Consider the following 8,821-nt stretch of genomic DNA (forward strand, 5'->3'; position numbering starts at 1 on the left):
ATAATAAATGCATAAATATCATTTTTTTATCTTATAAATTTGTGTGATAGTTTGTTTTTTTTATTATGTGATTGGAGTTCTTTTTCTTCATCAAATTCACCAATGGATATTGTGATATATATTTGTAAATAAACATAGTTTATGTATGTATACTACTGTCTACACTATGACATTTTCTCTTCTTATTTTGTTTCTATTATTAATTTCTTTTTAAATATTATTGTATTTTATATATATATATCGATATTGTATTTAGATGTCATATATATTTAGATATTATTGATATAAATATTTATATATACTATAGAACTATAATTCATTCTATTATATATATATATATTTAAAATAATAGTAAATAAGTTTTTATTAAAATTATATAGACAATTTTTACCACTTTAAAATTAAGCAAACGTGCATTACACTTAGCTTCTTCCTAGTATATTTTATATATATATATTAAGATTAGCTATGATTTTTAATTTTTGGGCTATTGTAAAGTAGAATTATTTTTACCTAGCTAGATTAATTAATTCCGTTTCCCTCGGCAACTTTCCCCTCTTTTCTCCTTTTCATGTGTTTTCCCTTTCTTTTATTTCCTTATCCCTTACTTCCCTTTCTCTTTCTATTCTCATAATTAGCCCAAAGTGAAAAAGTCGAAAACCCTTTTATCAACCTAACCCTAATTAACTCATATATCTCTTTCTAATTCTCTGAAAATAAGCCAGTCGGCCCCTTATTCTCTCCCTCGATCTTACCTTCCATCACACCCCAATGACGACGAGGACTTCACCACCTCACCCAAGCGACGACGAGGATCTCACCTCAGTGAAAAGTGTAGGGGTTCTCTCTTACTCTGAATGACCTTGTTCATCTTTCATTCTCAATTCCCCACTTATTTTCTCTTGTAGGTGGCCACAGATGAAGGGCAAAGGTTAACTAACAATCGTGAGATAAAGTTTTTGACGAGGACCTTTGACTCTCACTTTCAGTTGCTGTATCAATCCCTTATCTCACATTTTTTTGGATGCAGGCTAGACTACGCACGATGGCCTTGGATATGGTTCTCTTATCATTCACGATCATCAACTTTTACTACTTTTTCTTTCTCTAAATTGATTTGGGCAGGTTGGTTGTCTTATAGTCTAAATTATTTGGGTCAAGGTGAGTTCTTGGAGCGATGGTGGAGCGTTGTGTGTTGAAATGATATTACATGTTTGTTTGTTGAAGTTAAGTTTGTAATCTCAATTCTGCATGTTGTTCTCCTCTTTAATGCAAAGCTTAAATATTTTTCTATTATACTGAAGAAATTATAATTTATTTGTTTATTAGTTTTGAAAGTAAATCCGTTTCTTTTGTGATATTATGAAAAAAAAAATTAATACATATTTACTATTGGGGTCAGTCCCATATTAGGGCTTTAGGCATAAATTCCGCAAATGATGCCTACAATTTTTAGGGGCTGAAGCTAAATTTTTAATTTTTGTAGTAGTGATTAGTAGTTTTAATTATATTATTTGTTAAGTGCATGATTTTGGTTGATGAATTCTAGATATTGATTTGACTAAATTATTTGTTTAAGTCATATTAAATTTATCTACCTAATATTACTTACATATGATAACTTTTAATCAGATAAATATAAGTGAAGAATTTTTATTTTTTTTTGCTGTGTATAATGTTGCATAATCAAATATATATATTTAGATAAGATATATGAAGCATACCTCCTATTCTTTAGCCTTCGTTACACTTATGTTTCCAATCCAAATTTTTGGTGGTATAACACCCTTCTATCAATGTTTTGTTGCAACATGCACTTTAAGCTATTAAATGGAAGTTAAACCCATTAACTGCCAACTAAGGCACACTAGAAACACTCTACTGCACCACATATTAAATAACTAATTAATTATTAACATAAATTTAATTAAATAAAAACAAAAAATGAAAAAAATATATAATTAAAAAGTAAATAATTTTTTTTCTTCATCTCTTTCCCGACACTTCGGCCCATTTGGCAAAGTTTCTGTTTTTGTTTATAACTAAGGATAATTCTATAGCAGGGTCTTCAAAAAAAGCCCTACCGTAGGGCTTTTTTGTGTTCTCAACCCGTGAATAGTTTTTGGCGCGATTTTTTTTATGACCATGTATATTGTAGTTATTTAGAGCATCCTGCAAATTTTCAGAAAATTCTGAATAATTTACAGTGCCGAAAACAGATTATTGCACGCGTGACTAATTTTTTTATGCACGTGGAAAATAGCATGTTTGAACTCAGTTTTCGGCACCGTAAATTATTCATAATTTTCTGAAAATTTACAGGATGCTCTAAATAACTACAATATACATGGTCATACAAAAAAAATCGTGCCAAAAACTGTTCAAAGGTTGAGAATACAAAAGAGCCCTACGGTAGGACTCTTTTTGAAGGCCCTACCAAAGAAATTTCCTATAACTAAAAACACAAGATAAGTAAAAGTTTTGGCTTATTTTTTTTTCTATTTGAATAGCTATTATATAAATAAAATTATTTTAAAATGTTTGGATATTAATAAAAAAAAGATTTTAAATGAGTAAATTAAGAATTATGAAAATTATTTTAATTTAAAAAGGAAGATTTACACTCACACATCTTATAATGTAAATAATTACTAATTTGTAACTGATATTTTAATATGCCCATATTATAATATTTATTAACCTAAACAACACACAATCAAATTTTATTTACCTATTTATTATACCTACTTATTTTTTAACATAGACCATTTTATTAATAGAGCTACATTTATAATATACCAAATTCAATATATTTCCTTATATATTGCTTTGCTTTTTAAGACTAATCCATCATATCCCTTAGCCTCTTTTTTGACTTTTACGACTAATTTTTGATATATTACAAATATATAATATATTTCCTTATTTAGTTGATTCTTTGTATAAGTCTAAATCGTTTTTTTCCTTTTGTTTCTTTATTAGTGTTCTAGCTTGAAATATACTATTTGGTATCCATAACTAAATTCTAAAAAATAATTTCGATTCTTATTTAAAAATTATATACGTGGTGGTATATAAGACACAAATATACATCTTGGTATCAAAATTACAACCAAAGGATATGCTACTGTTATCCCCATTTCCTGGAAGGACTTTGGGCCTTCGCCCTGGCCCACTGTCAGGAGACCGACTCGGCATTTGGGCCTGGCCCAGGGACCCTTGAATGGGCCCGTCTGGAGGGGTCCGGGACGTACCTCTGGGTTCACCTTCATCTTGAACGGTCCCAGCGACGTCCAGAGCGCCCGGACCGTCGCGGCCTACGAGTCCCTACCCCGGAGATTGGTATGGTCCGGGCCCGAGGTAAACGGAGCGGGCCAATGGTAAACGGACCTGGGTCACCTCCTCCCCAGCTGAAGGGCCAGGCGTCCGGGATCCTGAAACCGCCTCATTTCGCGTGGGCATTGTCCCCCACTTTTCGCCTGCAGAAGAGTTCGCCTCGGGATTGCCCACTGGAGTGTCAGGACTGCGCAGCCAAGTACCCTGATCGGTCTTGTCTCCTGAATCAGCCTCGTGACTCGAAGTGGTCAGAGCCAAAGTGCCGTTTTGTCGGGCGAAGGCTTGTGTCTCAGGTCAACCAGTTGGGCCTTAACTGGTTTAAATATTGTGTATTGTATACCTTTTTGTATTGGGCCTCCACTAGAAAGGCCCCTTGTACCCATTTCCCTGAGGGGCCCGGGTCAGATCCGACCTAGACCCGGTGTTCCCCTCAGCTTATAAATATAAGCTGTCGACCAATGCAAAAGGGGAGAGAGAAAACTCTGTTAAGATAGAGTCAGAAAACTCCATTGTAAAAGCTTCTTATAGCTCTAATATATAGACTCGTGGACTAAGGCTAGTTAACGCCCCAACCACGTAAAAAACCTCGTGACGATCTTCTACTCTCATTACTATCATCAGTAACTATTGTTCATTAAGATAGTTGCCGAAAATCTCGGTTAACAGTTTGGTGCTTTCATTGAGAGCTGAAGGAAGTTAGCGCCAACGTCAGGCCTTTTACTACGATGGTGAACACGCGTCACACCACCTTCGACCCTACCAACCCAGAGGAAGGTAACGGAGACCCGCTGCCTTCTCAGCACATTCCTCAAGACCTGCCCGAAGACGTGCCTCCTCAGACGTCTCACCAAGGTGAGTCGCAAGACTACGAGGGTGAGGCAGAGTACGAAGTAGAAAACGAAGAGGAGTACTACGAGGAGAACGAGGGGGAGTATCACGATGAAGCCGCGGACCCCGGGGTCCCTCGCAACGATCAGCAAGACTCGGAGGTGACTAGACTGAGGCAGCAGATCCTGGATCAGGAAGCCAGGATGGCTGAACAGGCAGAGGCGCACTGCCGGGTGCAAGAGTCTCTGCGAGCCCTGCAAGCACTGATGGCTGCGCAGGGCCCGGCAGCCAACCCCACAGCTGGCCCGCAACCAGAAGCACAACGACCCGCTCCCCAAGCACAAGCCGGGGGCCCCAGGGGTGCTAGCCCGATCCTTCCCCCAAAGCCTTTCCCCGACACGGCTCCGAGAGTCCCGGATAAGGAGCGACGGACGACCCGGAGAAAGACCACCCCCGTCGATAAAGCCGGGGCACGTTCGCGGCCGTTACCTAGGAAAGAAAAGGTGCGCCCTGTCCCAGGACGAGGCCACCCAATCGATCCGCAGGAAGAGCGGCCGCGGAACGATCAGCCCCGGCACGCCCTAGGGGCGAACGGGCGGGAAATGTCTTTGCACCCAAGTGCCTCGGTCAACAAGAACCGCCGGGACCGGTCTCGCCGCAAGGATCGCCATGCTCTCAGCTCAGGGGACGACACTTCTCGGGTAGATCTATGTGACGGACTGAATGCCCAGAAGGAGCGGGCCCGCAAGGAAAAAATCCTCCCTCGAGACGGCGACCTCAGGAACGACATTAATGACAGGAGGAACGAGAGAATCCCCCTGGATGACAGCACGGCCAAGCAGCTCATGGAGCAAATGGCCACATTGAAAAAGGTCACTGATCGCTTGGTCCGCAAGCAGGAAGGCGCGGACACTGACTCTGACGAAGAGGATAAAAAGCCGTGCGCGAGGCACATCCTGGACGCCGTACTGCCCAAGGGGTTCAAGATGCCAAGCCTCACCGCCTACACTGGAAGCACAGATCCTAGGGACCACCTGTGCTGGTACAACCGACTCATGACCATGGCCCACGTCAGCGACAACGGAAAATGCCTCTGCTTCTCCATCACGTTGGGCGGTCCCGCCGAAGAGTGGTGGAAAAGGCTTAAACCGGGGTCCATCCAAACATGGTCCGGGCTACAGTCGGCGTTCCGGAAGCAATTCGTTGCCGCCATGAGAATGGACATGCAAATCAGCGCCCTCGCCAATATTAAGCAACTAACCGCGGAGACATTGAGAGCCTATATCCAGCGCTTCACTGAAGAAGCCTCCAAGACCAAGGTCGATGACGGACAGCGCCTGGTGGCACTGCAGTCTGGGATCCGGGCCGGGTCCCCACTCTGGGACGACATGCAGCGCAGTAAAACCGCCACCTTGGAAGAATTCATCAGGAGGGCCCAAGGATTCATCAACTGGGAGGAGGCTCAGATCCAGGCCTTCAGGTGGCCCCCGGCTCCTCACCCCGTCCCCCAAACGATTCTGGGAGGTGCGGGACAGTTCCTTGCGCAGTCCTACGCCACGCCCCCCATAGTCCCGGGGACGGCCGTCATGCCCGGCATCAGTTACACGCCTACGGTATACGGCCTTGCCGCTTCGGGATACGCCCCGGCCCAATCAACGCACTTCTCTGGTTATGGCGTCGCGCCGGCGGGCCACAGTATGGCCCCCATCGTAGCCCAGCAATCGCAGACTAGAGTAACCGAGGCAAGCGTGAATCCCTCCCGGGGGAAGCGGTCCGGCAAAGACCAGAATCGGCCGGAGCTGGCCAAAAAAGGGAAAAGGGGATACGAGCCCCAATATTCAGAATACACCAACCTGGTGGACACCCGGGAAAACATCTACCTGGCTACGGAAAGAGCAGTCCACTACCGGAAGCCTAGCCCCATGTTTAAGGGGGGAAGAAATCCCAGAGATACCAGCAAACGGTGCGCCTATCACAAAGATGTGGGCCACACCACCGACGAGTGTCGACAGCTCAAAGATGAGATTGAGAACCTCATCAAGCTGGGGCACCTCCATCAGTGGGTCAGGATGCCCGTGAGTGTCCCGGGTATGGCAGCAAGCCCCGGACAATCCACGGCGCCGGTGACGACTTGTGCATACTCGCCCCAGGGAGGGTATGCACAGGGACCTCCAGCGCCGGCCCCTCAGGGGACCATCGCTGCGCAGGCTCCCGGCCCCGGAATGCCCTATCCTTCCGGGGCAGCGCCCCCTCGAGTGGACGAGCACGTGGTGACCGTATCGGGCGGGCCCCACCTAGGAGGACCTTCGAAGAATGACCAAAAGCGCTATCTGAGCGAGCTGGACCACGACCAAGAAGTTTGCGCCCTTGTCCAGGCCCCGGCTCAGCGCCCTAAACTGATGAACCTCCCCATCACGTTCACGGAGGACGACGCCCGCAACGTCCACTTTCCGCTGGTCGTAGATGCTCAAATTGCCAACAAGTTGGTATCCCGCATGTTGGTGGATGACGGAAGCTCCGTCAACTTGTTGTTCAAACCCGCCTTTGCCGCCATTGGCCTAACGGAGGCAGATCTGGCGTCCTGCCTGACCCAATTCTACGGCTTCAATGGAGATGCACTTCTCCCCATGGGAAAAGTCCAGCTGCCAGTGACACTGGGGGATGAGTTGCAGCGCTCGTTCAAGTTCTGCACCTTTGTTGTGGTGGATTGCCCCACCGCGTATAACGTCATCTTTGGCCGGCCCGCACTGGTCGAGTTCGGGGCCATCACCTCCATCCGCCACCTATGCATGAAGTTCCCGTGCAGCAATGGAGGAATAGGGACTGTCCGGGGAGACCAAAAAGCGCTAGAAAGTGTTACCATGTCTCTGCCCGTCCCGTATACATTGTCCGGGAAGAGCCCGTCGAGCCGGCCCTCCGCCCAGTTGAGCAAGTAGTCCAGGAAGAGGACGATCTGGACCCGCGAATAGGAGATGAGCACGTCCTGGAGCCAATGGACGAAATAGAAGAGGTATGCATCAGCGAAACCGACCCGGCCAGGGTCATCCAAGTGGGAAAGAGCCTGCCGGCGGACATTCGGGCCGCCATTATCGCCCGTGTCCAGGAAAACCAGGATCTTCTAGCATGGTCCTACTCCGATATGACCGGGATCGACCGCAATATCATCTGCCACGCGTTAAGTATTGACCCAAACGCGACCCCGGTCCACCAGAAGCGCAGACCTTTGGGGACGGAAAGGGCCGAGGCCCTCAAGCTGGAGGTCGAAAAATTGTCTTCCATCAACTTCATCCGCGAAGCCATATACCCCGTATGGCTGGCCAACCCGGTCTTGGTGCCGAAACCTAACGGGACCTGGAGGACTTGCATCGACTTCACGGACCTCAACAAAGCGTGTCCGAAGGACTGTTTCCCGCTCCTTCGAATAGACCAAATGGTGGACGCTACGTCCGGTTACGAGATCTTGAGTTTCATGGACGCCTACTCGGGCTACAACCAGATCTCCATGCACGTGGTGGATCAGGAGCACACCAGTTTCCAAACCGACAAGGGCATCTATTGCTACATAGTCATGCCTTTCGGACTCAAAAATGCCGGAGCAACTTACCAGAGGCTCGTCAATCGAATGTTTCGGGACCAGCTAGGGCGAAACATGGAAGTATACATCGACGATATGCTGGTCAAGTCCAAGATGTCGCGGGATCATTCGGAGGATTTGGCTGAGGCTTTCGCAGTTATCCGGCAGTACAGGATGAAGCTGAACCCTAAGAAGTGCACTTTCGGCGTAGCTTCCGGGAAGTTCCTGGGCTTCATAGTGAGCTTCCGAGGAATCGAAGCCAACCCAGAGAAGATCAAGGCACTGATCGACATGGCCTCTCCCCGGAAGCACAAGGACGTTCAAAGCCTGACGGGGCGAGTGGCCGCCCTGAGCTGTTTCGTTTCCAAGGCCACAGACAAGTGCGTCCCTTTTTTCAATGTCCTTCGGGGAAGCCAGCGGTTCGAGTGGTCACCCAAGTGCGAAGAAGCCTTCCAGAAGCTGAAAGAACACTTGGCCAAGGCCCCCATCCTGGCGAAGCCAGTCGAAGGTGAGCCTTTGTATCTATACCTGGCCGTGACCGAGCATGCCATCAACGCCGCGTTGGTTCGAGAAGAGGAAAGGACACAACTCCCGGTATACTACGTGAGCAAGCGGTTACTAGACGCCGAATCTAGGTATTCGCTGATCGAAAAGCTGACTTTCTGCCTGTTGATGGCATCCCGGAAGCTTCGGCCCTACTTCCAGGCTCATGCCATAAAGGTCTTAACCAACCATCCCCTGCGGCAGGTGTTGCAGAAACCTGAGTCGTCGGGGAGACTCCTGAAGTGGGCAATGGAGCTGAGCCAGTTTGACATATCTTACATGCCCCGGGTGTCCATTAAGGGACAGGCCCTGACCGATTTCATCATCGAATGCTCCGGGATCCACCAGGAAGAGAGTGTCCCCGCGGCCCCCACGACGCCCGTTTGGAAAGTCTTTGTGGACGGAGCCTCGAACGAGAACGGGGCCGGAGCCGGCATCATCTTGGTGTCACTGCAGGGGCACCAGCTACAAAATGCCCTCCGTTTCCAGTTCAAAGCCTCGAACAACGAGGCGGAGCATGAAGCTGTCCTAGCCGGCCTG

The 8,821-nt window shown here is 47.0% G+C and overlaps 1 long non-coding RNA gene across 1 annotated transcript; it reads left to right on the forward strand.

Moving 5' to 3' along the window:
* The first annotated feature begins 619 nt into the window (after positions 1 to 619).
* On the forward strand, positions 620 to 1,325 carry LOC133823900 (uncharacterized). Its single transcript, XR_009888472.1, has 2 exons — positions 620 to 834; positions 909 to 1,325. It is a non-coding gene; the product is annotated as an uncharacterized LOC133823900 (long non-coding RNA).
* The last annotated feature ends 7,496 nt before the right edge of the window (positions 1,326 to 8,821 follow it).

The sequence above is a fragment of the Humulus lupulus genome, chromosome 1, assembly GCF_963169125.1.
Source record: "Humulus lupulus chromosome 1, drHumLupu1.1, whole genome shotgun sequence".
Lineage (NCBI taxonomy): Eukaryota > Viridiplantae > Streptophyta > Magnoliopsida > Rosales > Cannabaceae > Humulus > Humulus lupulus.